Source organism: Poecilia reticulata, chromosome 7 (genome assembly GCF_904066995.2).
Source record: "Poecilia reticulata chromosome 7, P_reticulata-male-v2, whole genome shotgun sequence".
NCBI lineage: Eukaryota > Metazoa > Chordata > Actinopteri > Cyprinodontiformes > Poeciliidae > Poecilia > Poecilia reticulata.
This window is the reverse complement of record NC_088836.1, coordinates 3,190,653-3,202,273: the sequence shown is the minus strand read 5'-3', so window position 1 is coordinate 3,202,273 and position 11,621 is coordinate 3,190,653. Positions and strand designations below refer to the sequence as shown.

Below are 11,621 nucleotides of genomic sequence, written 5' to 3'. Positions count from 1 at the left end.
ATATATATATATATATATATATATATATATATATATATATATATATATATATATATATATAGATATATATATAGATATATATCTATATATATATAGATATCTATATCTATATATTTATATATATATCAGTGATTGATATATATCATAAGGATCGTCAGACTAATTTAGATCAGTTCAAATGTTTAAATCGTTTAGCAGCAGTGGCGTTTTCTTGGCTAAATGCACACTTGTGAACTTCGGTGCCTTTAGTTTCTGCATGTTAGAACCACTGTTCTTACTCAGCATGAATTTCATGTATTTAAGCAGGTACAGCTTGGCCCACATTTGATTAGTAAATCAGTGGATTGAATTGATTTTTGTAAAGTGCCTTGAGATGACATGTTCCAAATTGGCGCTATATAAATAGACTGAACTAAATTGAACGTGAGTTCAGTCAGTGAATCGAAATGTTAAAATCGAGGTTTGGTTTGGCAAATTCAAAATAAAGCATGTCAAATTAATACCAATATGAAAACAACTCTGTTTACTCCTTATTAACTGACTTTTGCACAGTAGGAAATGTTATAAGGAAAAGAAATTAGGAAAATCTTATTTTTTTCATTATTAAGGACTTGAAATCTATAAAACAATTTCCATATAATTAAAATAAAATTGTGTAGTCCTGCATTGTTTTTTAATGTTTAACAATAAACAAAACACAATATTTATATTTAAAACCTTTTTAAAAAGTGTACATCTGCATCAGATTCCTTTCCTGACTTTTTACGCCTAATCATTTTGAGGACAGCACTTCTGAGACTCCTGTTCTAAGAAGTCTGAATAACACATTTTGACATAAAGAATGTGCAGGAACCCTGGACCCTGCCTTTTGAAGGCAGAATTTGGTACAATTAAATACCTGATTTGTATCAGAAATGGTTCTTTACAAGCATGACAGTCTCTAAAACAGTCTAACTGCGGTTTGGTTTCACACAGCACTGTGGCAAACGAACCAAACCCTGAGAAAAACCTGTTCCCATCCCCCCTCCCCCTCCCTCGCCTGTCGGGGCGCTGCACCAAGAACCACTTAAAGAAACAACACGAAAACCTCAGAAGAAGACACTGAATGCAACTTCCTTCTTCATAAAATGTAAACCAAAATGGCGTGGTCTCAAGATTTTAACAGATGTTTAATTGATCTTTTTTGTCGGCTGTTTGTTTTGGCTGTATTTACCCAGAAGGCTTTGCGCTGTACCTCGCTCCCTGCGTTTGGAGCAGTCTCCGGTCTACATCTGCATTTGAACCCCACCAGAGTTCACTTCAACCGAACCGAGACCCAGGTCTGTATACGCTGTAAAAATATATGTATATTTAACAGCGATAAACAGTAAAACTATGACAGGAAAAATGATTGAATTATAAAGTGATCTAAAACTGTTAATTTGATGTGAAGTTACCGTAAATAAATGTGTGTTAAAACAGTCATTTGTACAATTTTCCTCTGAGAAGCTTCTTTTATTTTTACAAAAATTTCCATAAAGTTTATAATGGTAAAACTTTGTAATTTTTCCATTTATTTGTTGGGAAAAATTACAAGTTTAAAATACTTTACAGCTATGCCTGGATATGAATGTATCCTCTAAAATGACCTGGCAATAGAAATACATGAATTATTCATTATAGCATGATATGTCAAAACTCAGAGTTGAAAGAAACTGTTGTAAGTTTTTAGCATCATTATACAGAACCACAACCAACGCAATTATCTTTCAGATCCTCTGCTCATATGACAAACTGCCACTTCTTATAATTATTAAAATTGAACTGAACAAATATTAATTTAAAATTCAATTCAAACACAATTTGAGATTTCTGGATCTTTTATTCTGTTTGTAGAAACCCCAAAATGTGCATTTTCAGTTTTATTTTGACATTGGGACTGAATTAGAATTAAACAGGGATAAGTCTAGCCACTTTTAAGCTAGTCAAACATAAAATTAATAAAACAAATGCTTAGCTATGAACAACCTAACCTCCGTTTAGAGTAAGACTCTAAACGGAGTCCAAAAGGAAGGTTTTTTATTTATTTTTTTTAGCTACAGGTTAAATATTAGTTGCTGATAAACTTTCAACGGAATTTGAAGTGGAAAAATTCTGTTTTTAACATCTTTAAAATATTTAATAAAAGGTAAATAGGTAAAGATCCACATATTCAGTGACTGCTGCTGTTTTCGAGAAATATTTTAATAGTAACACAGTCCAATAAAATGCTTAGATGTGTGTGTCTCAGAAGTAGACCCAAGCAGACTGTTTCCCGGAAAGTTGCATAAGAAAGAAATCTGGAACACGTGAGCTTATGTCAGTATAAAATTTGGACCACATGGTAAATTTGCATGGAAATTATACCCCATTCTCTGGTCTTCCTATTTGCAGATATTTTTCCTCAAACCACAACACCCTCATCCCCCGTCAGCCCCCCACCCTTAGCCTCTTCAACAATACTTTGAAGAGTGGATGTTTCTTGGCATGCATTTGCTGAGTCATTGTGGAAAAGCAAAAGGTGGCCTTTACGAAAGAGGTAGCAACTAACACCAAAACAAAAAAACTCGGGTGTCCCTGACTGCGCCGCTGTTGTCTCTAGACATAGATCATGTTGATTTACGAGCCAGAGCTGCTTTAGAGGCACTCTGGGATGCAGCAGGAGGAGTTAATTCAACACATCTGGCTCTAAACTACCCTCCACACTCAAAAACGGGGCTCGTTTTTTTTGTTGATGTTCGTGTCCAAGGGTCTAACTTTTATTGTGGAGGGAGGGGAAAAAAACAGGGCGCAGAGAGCATAAATTTACCACACAACGAAACACATAAAAATACATAAGATTGTTTGGTCTTTAAGAGCATCACGAAGCATGTTCGAACACCCACTTTATACAGAGTTGGACATTCAGGCAGGAAGAAGCTGCAGGGCAGTCATAAACAAAACTCTTGAGAATGTCTGAATGACAAGGAAACAAACTGGAGTTTTTCGTGGAACATCTACAAAACTAAAACAGAGAGAAGTCCTGTACGTGAATCAAAGAGATCTCCTCTAGTTCGTCTTGCTGTTTACAGAAGTGAATTTCCTGCTAACTTTAATGCCTCAGAATGTCATTTGGCTCTAATTAACTCAGTGAGCCCCTGGCAGTTTTGCAGTTTCAGGCTTGTAGATGTCACACACACGCACACCCCTACACACACACACACACACACATACCTACACTGAGTGAATTTCCTCAGAAATGCCAAGGCATGCTCAAAGTAGAATTTTTTTTTAAGAATTTCTAAAACTAATGTTTTTTTTTGTTTGTTTTTTTTTTCACAAAAGCCAGCTCTGATGTACCTTAACACCACTGCCTGTTAATATGTACAGAAGCATAAGTAAATATTATGAATTCCAGTAGTAAGGCCATAAACGCCCCACATTTCATCAGGCATCCATTCCAGATGCACATTGTTGCAGGTGTGGCCAATCAAGGCAATTAAATCCATAAACCACAGAAAGATTCTGACTCTGCCGCTGCGTGGCTGTTCAGCGTGGCATAGCGAATTTTATTGACAGGGTGTTATGATGAACATGGTGCCTACAGGAGCTGAAGATGCAGCTGTTTCTCTTTGGAGTTTTCAGAGGCCAAAACATCAAATCATCGTTGAAAAACCACTGCATCCTAGCGCACGTCTGATTGGCTGCACGTCATATTCAGCAGACTGCGTTCTTGTTTGTTCTTGGAGAACACCGCACACACTGTGATATCAGGCCAAGACATTCCAACATGTTGAATATCCTGGATTTTAGATTGGTTTGGTCCCGATGTTCTCCCAAGCAGACCAGATCACTCTCTTTAGAATATTTTAGGATTATCGTAAGAGTCCTGCCGATAATCAAGGCATATTTAAGAGTGTCAGAAAGGGGAATTCGGGACCAAAAGTGGCATAAAAATCTTGCCTTGTGAACTTGGTATAAAGGCTTGTGTTCATCAGAAAGCCTGCCTGGGAAAAGAAACTATCTCTGTGGTACTGATTTTTTTTTTTAAAGCACTTTGTCGTGTTGACCTGAAGACAAAACCTTAAAGAGTTTGTGTCCAGAATGTGTAAGGTTTGCAGGGGTCTTTTCCTGAGACCCTCCATTCCCACCATTCCACATGTTGAATGGTGGGAAGGTCAACACCAGTGATGCTCTTTGTAGACCTGATTGCTCATGACAGTCTGGTCTTATCCTGTTTTATGGATGGACCAAACCACACAGTGATGGACAAACACAAGACAGACTGAATAGTGGATGACCAGCAGCTCCTGTGGAGGGTTTGGACTTCCTGAGTTGCCACAGGAAGTCCAGTCTTAGCTTGGCTGTTCTTTCAAGCTCTGTCTATATATGTGAACAGTTCCATTTTTAACTAATATTCGAGCAGTAAGAACATTTTTGAAAGGTTCAGCAGTTTTTTTCTTCTGAAATCACAGTGCCTGCACCTTAGTGCATTTGAGCAAGTCACTAAAATGGAAAACTTAAGACTCAAAAACATAAACTTTGTCATCTCTGCTGGAAGGAGGTCAGTCATTCTTATGACTCTAATGCCACTGCAGTAACTTGTGTTATCTAGGGTTGCTAATATCATCTCCTACATGTTGCCTGTGTATCAACCAAAACAAATGTTTGCTGAAAGATTTGGATGATCTTCAAGCTTCTACTTTTAGGATAAGCTAATTACTTTTCTGATTCTTAAACAGTTGCCAACAGCTGTGTGCACTCATCACTTGAAAATCCTGAGGGAGTTGGGGTGGGGGTGGTGGGAGTTGTGGAGGACATTGTACACAAATCTGAAGGTCACAAGTTACCCCTCATCAAACCATGACAGAACATGTGCTGATTTGACATTTGAGATCACATGATGACAGTTGTGCAACTTCAATGACTCTCAGCCAACTCAGGATCAGACTGCTGGCTTGTTGAAAATATCTGCTATATGGAGGAAACTGATTACTTTCTAACTAACCAGGATTGAACTTTATGATCCAGGATGTCAACTCTGACATTTTCAGTAGCTGCGTTTACATTGATCATATAATTGCACGAAATACAATTACAAAAATACATTTACTTAATGGAAACACACCAATTTCTAATAAGACGTTTTTGTGCTAGGATGAGGTGGTTTTAGGCTGAATCAAAATTTGTGTATTTTGCAAAACTGCAATGGAAACACTTTTTTTTGCATCTTGCGAGTTGAGATCAACAACAACTACTACTGGAAAAGATGGAGAAGACGACAGGAAGTGGTTGAAAGATGATGGTCCGGTATGTTTTTTTAAAGACTAATTGCATAAACAAAACTTATTCCTGTGTGATTTCAACTCTTTATTTAAAGGAAATGCTGCAATTGTGAAATATGTTTTTTTTTTTTTTACAATAGCACAGAACAGTAGTGCATAATCATAATCCTCATTTTCTCCCTAAGCTGGCCTTTTCTCTGTATGTTTAATTACAGGTCAACGAGGAATTAATTTTGAAATGTTTCTGTGCAGCTAAACAAACACAGCATGTCAAATTTGAATGCATAAAGAATGTCTACGGGCAAAACCTAAAGTGACCTGTTGGTGTACTTCTTATTAATCCATTTATCCATTTAGCTGCTTATAATAATGACCTTCCACATTTCTGACATTTACATCCACTCAATATGTAGGTATTCATGTAATGACAAATGTCTCTGTTAAGAAGTTATTTTAAAGCTTATTGCGCTGGCAGAGATGATAACTAGTTGAGATCCCGTTGTAAAAAGCTGTAAGTTGGGTCCTCCTAACATTTTTTGTTTCATTGCGTAATCGTAGTTGTGATACCTTTTTAATCTGTACATGTATTCCCTTTAGAGCTGTTAATTTGTTCTGTTTTTGTGTTAAAATTTCAGAAGCTTTACTAAATTACTGGGCAGTAAAGTAATTCAGTCACGGCTGCTGAATGGAGCGCTGTGTTTGCTTTATGCGTACTAAACCACAGGTAAAGGATGATTCAGCTGTTTCACAGCTTTGTGTACTTGGAAGATTTCACTGATGGGTTCAAAATTTACCAAAATTATAGCAACAGTCTGATTGCTGCAACCTTCTATAATCTGCAAGAGCAACTCAGGAACGGGTGCTGATAGATGGGATGAGGCAAGTGTTAGAGTGAATGGACCCTTGCTAGGTTTTTCATATAAATTGTTGTGATGATTCACCAGAAAGCTCTGATGCAACTTTTATGAGGTTCTTTATGTCATATATTTACAGAAGGCAGAATTCCACTTCCTTGCATAAGAGGCTACTCAGCATTGTATCATGATTCTTCACTGACGCAGAACTCTTATTCTCAGAACAAATGATTTTCCAGATGTCTCAAACAATCACAAGCCATATTCATCTGACAAAACAACTTTACACCATTCTTCTGCTGCCCATCTTTGTTCCTTTTTCAGTCTTTGTCTTTTTTGGAAGACAAAGTGCCATATTTTCTGCTTTTCATATTACCAGGTTGTTGTGCAAAAGTCTTTGCCTCATCGTTTTTGCAGATGTTTTCACACCTACCAACTGCCAATGTTGAGCACCCGGCTCTTTTGTTGGCAGCCCAAAGAAGGGAGCTGGAGATGCACTACAATCTAGATAGCCGTATTGCTAAAACCGCAGACAGACCAGCCGCTGTACACGTCAAGTTGTTGGAATAGGATTACAAAAGTGTGTGTGTATGTTGTTTCAGGTGTGTAGCTAGTTGCTTCAGACCTTCTGGTAGTAGAACATCTTGAAGATATTACAGTGCACAGGCAGTCAGAAGATTATATGAATTAAAACATGGTTCACCTGGAATTCCATAAAGGTGTTTTTTCATAAACCCGCTGGCATATGGTTAGTATAAGGGCACAAACAGCTAATGACCAGTGAATGCCATTTCTAAAACTGTTTGTATTTTGTCTTCAGGTGATGTTCTGGAATACTGGAACCTTGTGGGTGTAATGAGGCCAGACCTCTCATCCTGAAGTGATCAAGAAAACTGTTCTTTCGGTGGCTGTTGGGCCATCTGACCTCAGAAATGGTAATCATTTTTATTTCTTCTGCTTCTTATTTATCCATTGTGTGCCTGGCACCCCCTTTGATTAATACTTTACTTGAAACTTGGAGATGGGTTGATGTTGCACCCAAGTTAATGGCGAACCTGTTAAAATAACCAAAGAAGTCATGATTTCACCAGCAATGCCTAAGTAGATGTTTACAATACCGCCTATAAATATTTTAAGCTTTATTTTCCATAAGCAAACACCATTTTTTAAGTTGTTCAGTTTAGATTTGGAGGCGCTATATGTATCTTTGAAGTTGGTATTACAACTGGGGGTAGTCGGAGTTTCTCCTGCTTTCCAAGTGGGTAGTGTAAAATCGGGGGTATTCCAGTTGATTTTTCAAAGTGGGAAGTCAATATTTCTGAGTTCTGACAACAGATGGAAGGAAATCACTACTGAGTATATATTGACACAGTCTGCACACCAACTGGAGTAATGTCTGTCTGTATGACAACATAATGTATGATAGTATTTGGGTTATTAAACACCTCAGATTCCTGATTCAGTATGAACATTCAAATCCAATCATTAATTCAAGTGTATGCATTTTTTCTTAAATAGGAGAGGCAAAATACATGGAAGAAAAGTGGCAAGTGACATTTTTACTGAACCTAAGTTTGACATAATGTAATCAATGTAGCTGACTGGAATCTTTCATGAGAGACTTTAGCGACGGCGTGGTTTGTATTTATACAACCTGTACATCTCACAATAGGCACAGCAGGCTGTGTAGAAATGTTTCTCTTTGTACAAGTGCAGCCCTAGTAATATGGGTTTAGTGTGCATGCGTTCTGAACGCTGACAAATGATAATAGATAATGTATTTACATTGTCTGGATGGCACTTACTCTTCAGGATGATCACATATGATTTATCTGACACAATAGAAACATTTAAATCTGCCTGTGTTACAGCAATCAGTCCTCAGTGGAAAGTTTAGATGAACAGCATCAAGCATTATGGGAACATTTTGATAAACATCCATCATTGCTGTTAATATTTTTCCACATGTTGCTATTTGCATAAACTCGTAATTGCAGCAAAAAATATCATGGTCAGTATGTGATAAATGAAACAAAACACATTACTCTGTCATGCTCCTGAACATCGTACCTTTGTGTTTCCCTTTCTTGCTTCATTTTTTGACTTTTCTTTTTCTCATTGTTCCATTTTTGCAGACTACTGATATTTTGTAGGTGGGTTTGAGCCCAACTATGGGGATTTGAGAGAAACTGCATGGAATATATCTTCTGCCCCAAAGGCCCAAGATGAAAGCAGCTGAATATGGTGACTTTTTCTGTTTTTTCAGATGATTTACATCCACATAAGAGGAGATAAGTGAAGCCAATGAAACCTGTACTTCAAAGTTAGAGTAAGCAAACAGTAGTTTGGTATGCAAAGGAGCTGGCTGTGAATAACATTCATTACCCCAAGGCAGCATGCCAAGCCTTTAATTTATATTGTAGACAACTTCTTCACTGGCTTTTCTTTTTGCTACTTGTTTATTAATCTGCTTTTGTATAAAAACTATGGACAATTTTCTTAAGGATACAATACAGTGGGCACCTGGTATTTGTGGTTGTTAGGGACGACAACTAAGTTCTGCCGATACTTGAACCCCCTCTAAAAACGCTTTTATTTTATATACCTTAAATGTAAAATACAGATTGAACCCTGGATAAAACCCCCAACCTAGGAAATGTTGAACAAGTTTTATTGACAGAAATCTGAATGTGCAAGCCGGACAGAAGCTGCGTTTTGCATGGAAGTGCTGTATAATTAGGAAATGAAGAATTATATGACAGAGGTGCTTTTCCATAGATCGGACATTGATTATTTTGCGTCTTTGTAGAAACTGAGGATGAAAGGGAATTGTAGAAACAGGAGTTAATGTAAACAGTGGCACAGGTGAACACAAACAGAGCAGTGGAGCAGCATAAGACTAAGCAGGAACAGGAAAAACCATGACATTAATATGTACAAATATGCACAGCGGAAACTACCTTAGCGCCACTGCAGAAGCAAACATCCAAGATTGGCTGCTTTGCAAACAGCAGCCAATATCATGTCATGTATTATTGGACCTAGATATTTTAGCCTCCAAAGCTGTATTTGCAAAAATATTTTAGATATTTTGTAGATATCAGTTACGCTATGGAAAACATCAGCAAATGGGCAAATTTTTTGTGAATAATTTAGAGGTACGTTCAGCAGAGCTGGACTGTTCACTGTAACCACATTCAGATCGAGTAAAAGGTTTAGGACTTTTAAGATCCACGATTTGTTAGAACAATAGACTTTATTTGATAAACCTTCATTTTAATGTAAAAGCAATACAGGAAAGTATAGGCTGTTTAGTTTGTATATATTTAAATAAAATATTGTCAAAATTTAGATGTGACAATATTTGCCATGCAAATATGCATTGCTATGTTGTTTACGCAATGCATCCTGGGTAGATGACAAATGCCACATGCTACAGCACTAGCTCCAGTCATCCAGAAGTCATTTTTGCACAATAATTAACATTCAGCCCATTGAATTTGAAGCAGAGCATATTTAAATAGAAGCAATGCAGAAATGACGAGGGGAAATGAAAATGAGGAGGCCCAAACAGCAGAAGAAGAGTCTCTCTTCTTCTGCTTTCTATCAAAAGATAAAAGAAAACACTGGTGAACTTCTTAATGCAAAAGACCTACACTGCACCCAGTTGAAACTGAGCTGTCTCTGTCCAAACCATTGTATGGGCCTGACTGTATATCAATCTCTACATAATGTAATTTTTTAATGACATCACCAGTCAAAGCATCTTTGCCTCCATTTTCTTTCCTGGTCTTATCAACCTCCCCATGTGTTTCACGTTGTGGGCATCCTGTGTGCCTCATGACCAAAGCAGAGTGGAGAGAAGGATCCTGTTATTTTGCTTCTTTCGTCTGCTTCCCCACTTTTTTTCCACACTCTCACCAATTTGTTCTGCTTTATCAAAATCACTTCTACTTTCAGCTCTCTAGGAGTTAGCAGGCTCACTGCCAAAAGGGGCCAGGACCTCCAGAAATCAGTGCTGGAATATGAACACAAGACCCAGCTTAGACTTTAAAAGCATTGTTTTACAGTGCGGTGGCATCACTTGCCTGCTGCTGTATGACCTGATAACTTACAAGGTGTCATTCATTAACCAGCCTCTTGGCTTTAGAGCAGAAATCATTGGCCACATTGAGCTCATGTTTCACTTTATCCTGCCTGCAATATCAAACTTTTGGATTATTCTTTCCAGAAGCATTCATACCCCCAAATCCTTTCATATGTTATAATAACAAACATCATTAGGATTTTATGCAAGAGACCAGCAGAAAGTTGAGCATAAATATAAAGCAAGAAATTATCCTGCACTTACTGGTTTTAGTTATTTTTTGCTGTAAAATGTTCAATAAACATCATTTGTGCTAGAGTTACTTGAAGAAGCAAAAATTACAATGTTTTTTTATTTAGAATAAAAAAAAGAAATACAATAGATAACACTGTTATTAAAAAGTGTTTAAAGTATTTAAAATTATACTTTATTTATGGACTTCTCCAATTTTATGTGGGTTTTAAAAATTTCTATTCAATAGTTTTGACTTGAATGCAGCCAAATGCATACATATGTGTCTGCATATAGCATAGACATGCATGTCATGATTGATGTCATGAAGTCATGATTAATTTTAGTCAACCGTTGACCAAAATCCAGCTAAATTCAAAAGTTGTTTTTTATTGTGGCAAATATTATATTTCAATTAATTATGGAGGCGGAAGTGTGCCAAATGACAAAAAACTAAACTCAAGAAATAATAATTTTAATGTTTTTAAGGAAGAATTATTTGTGTGATTAAATTAAGAAAAGAATCTGTCTCTCCTTCTTCCTGTTTGGATCCCGGGTTCTCTTGACGGTGGCGCGTTTGGGACAAAACACAACAATGCGTGATGACGTCACAGAATTTCAGAATTTAATCCAAATCGGACCAAAGTGAGAAGATACAACAGAAGACTACAAAATAATAGAGACACACATTCATTACCTGAGACAAGAGATAGGGACAGCAAAGATATCTTTGGAGAAATTGCAAGGGCAAGATCTGATCTGTTACTCTGTGTGGAAAGTTTTATCTTCTTGTATTTAATTTATTCAAATAAGGCATATTTTTTCTCGTCCAATCAGGACCTGTCTCTGACCCTTTTTAAAGTTAGAAACTCCCTGCAATTTGAACACCAGTTGTCTAAATAAGTGAAAACAGGGACTCCTGAAGTCCTGCTGCTTCATGGCTTTCACAGATCAGTGTGAAAAGCTGGAACTTCCTACTGATTGCTACTGAGAGCAGATCAAAGATCTTGGCAAACAATCTGCCTTAACTACAGGTAAAATAAAGGTCAAGAGGCCAGAATAAGTTATACATTTTAAAACTATAATTAGGCTATTTCAACCAAGTCATGTTAAATTTTAAAACTAGCTTATTTTAAATTTATTTTCTTAACAATGTGTAGTCAATTG

The 11,621-nt window shown here is 36.9% G+C and overlaps 1 long non-coding RNA gene across 1 annotated transcript; it reads left to right on the top strand.

Moving 5' to 3' along the window:
* Positions 1-726: 726 nt before the first annotated feature.
* Positions 727-10,485, top strand: LOC145552155 (uncharacterized). Its single transcript, XR_014088105.1, has 3 exons — positions 727-1,319; positions 6,957-7,071; positions 8,272-10,485. It is a non-coding gene; the product is annotated as an uncharacterized LOC145552155 (long non-coding RNA).
* Positions 10,486-11,621: the final 1,136 nt, after the last annotated feature.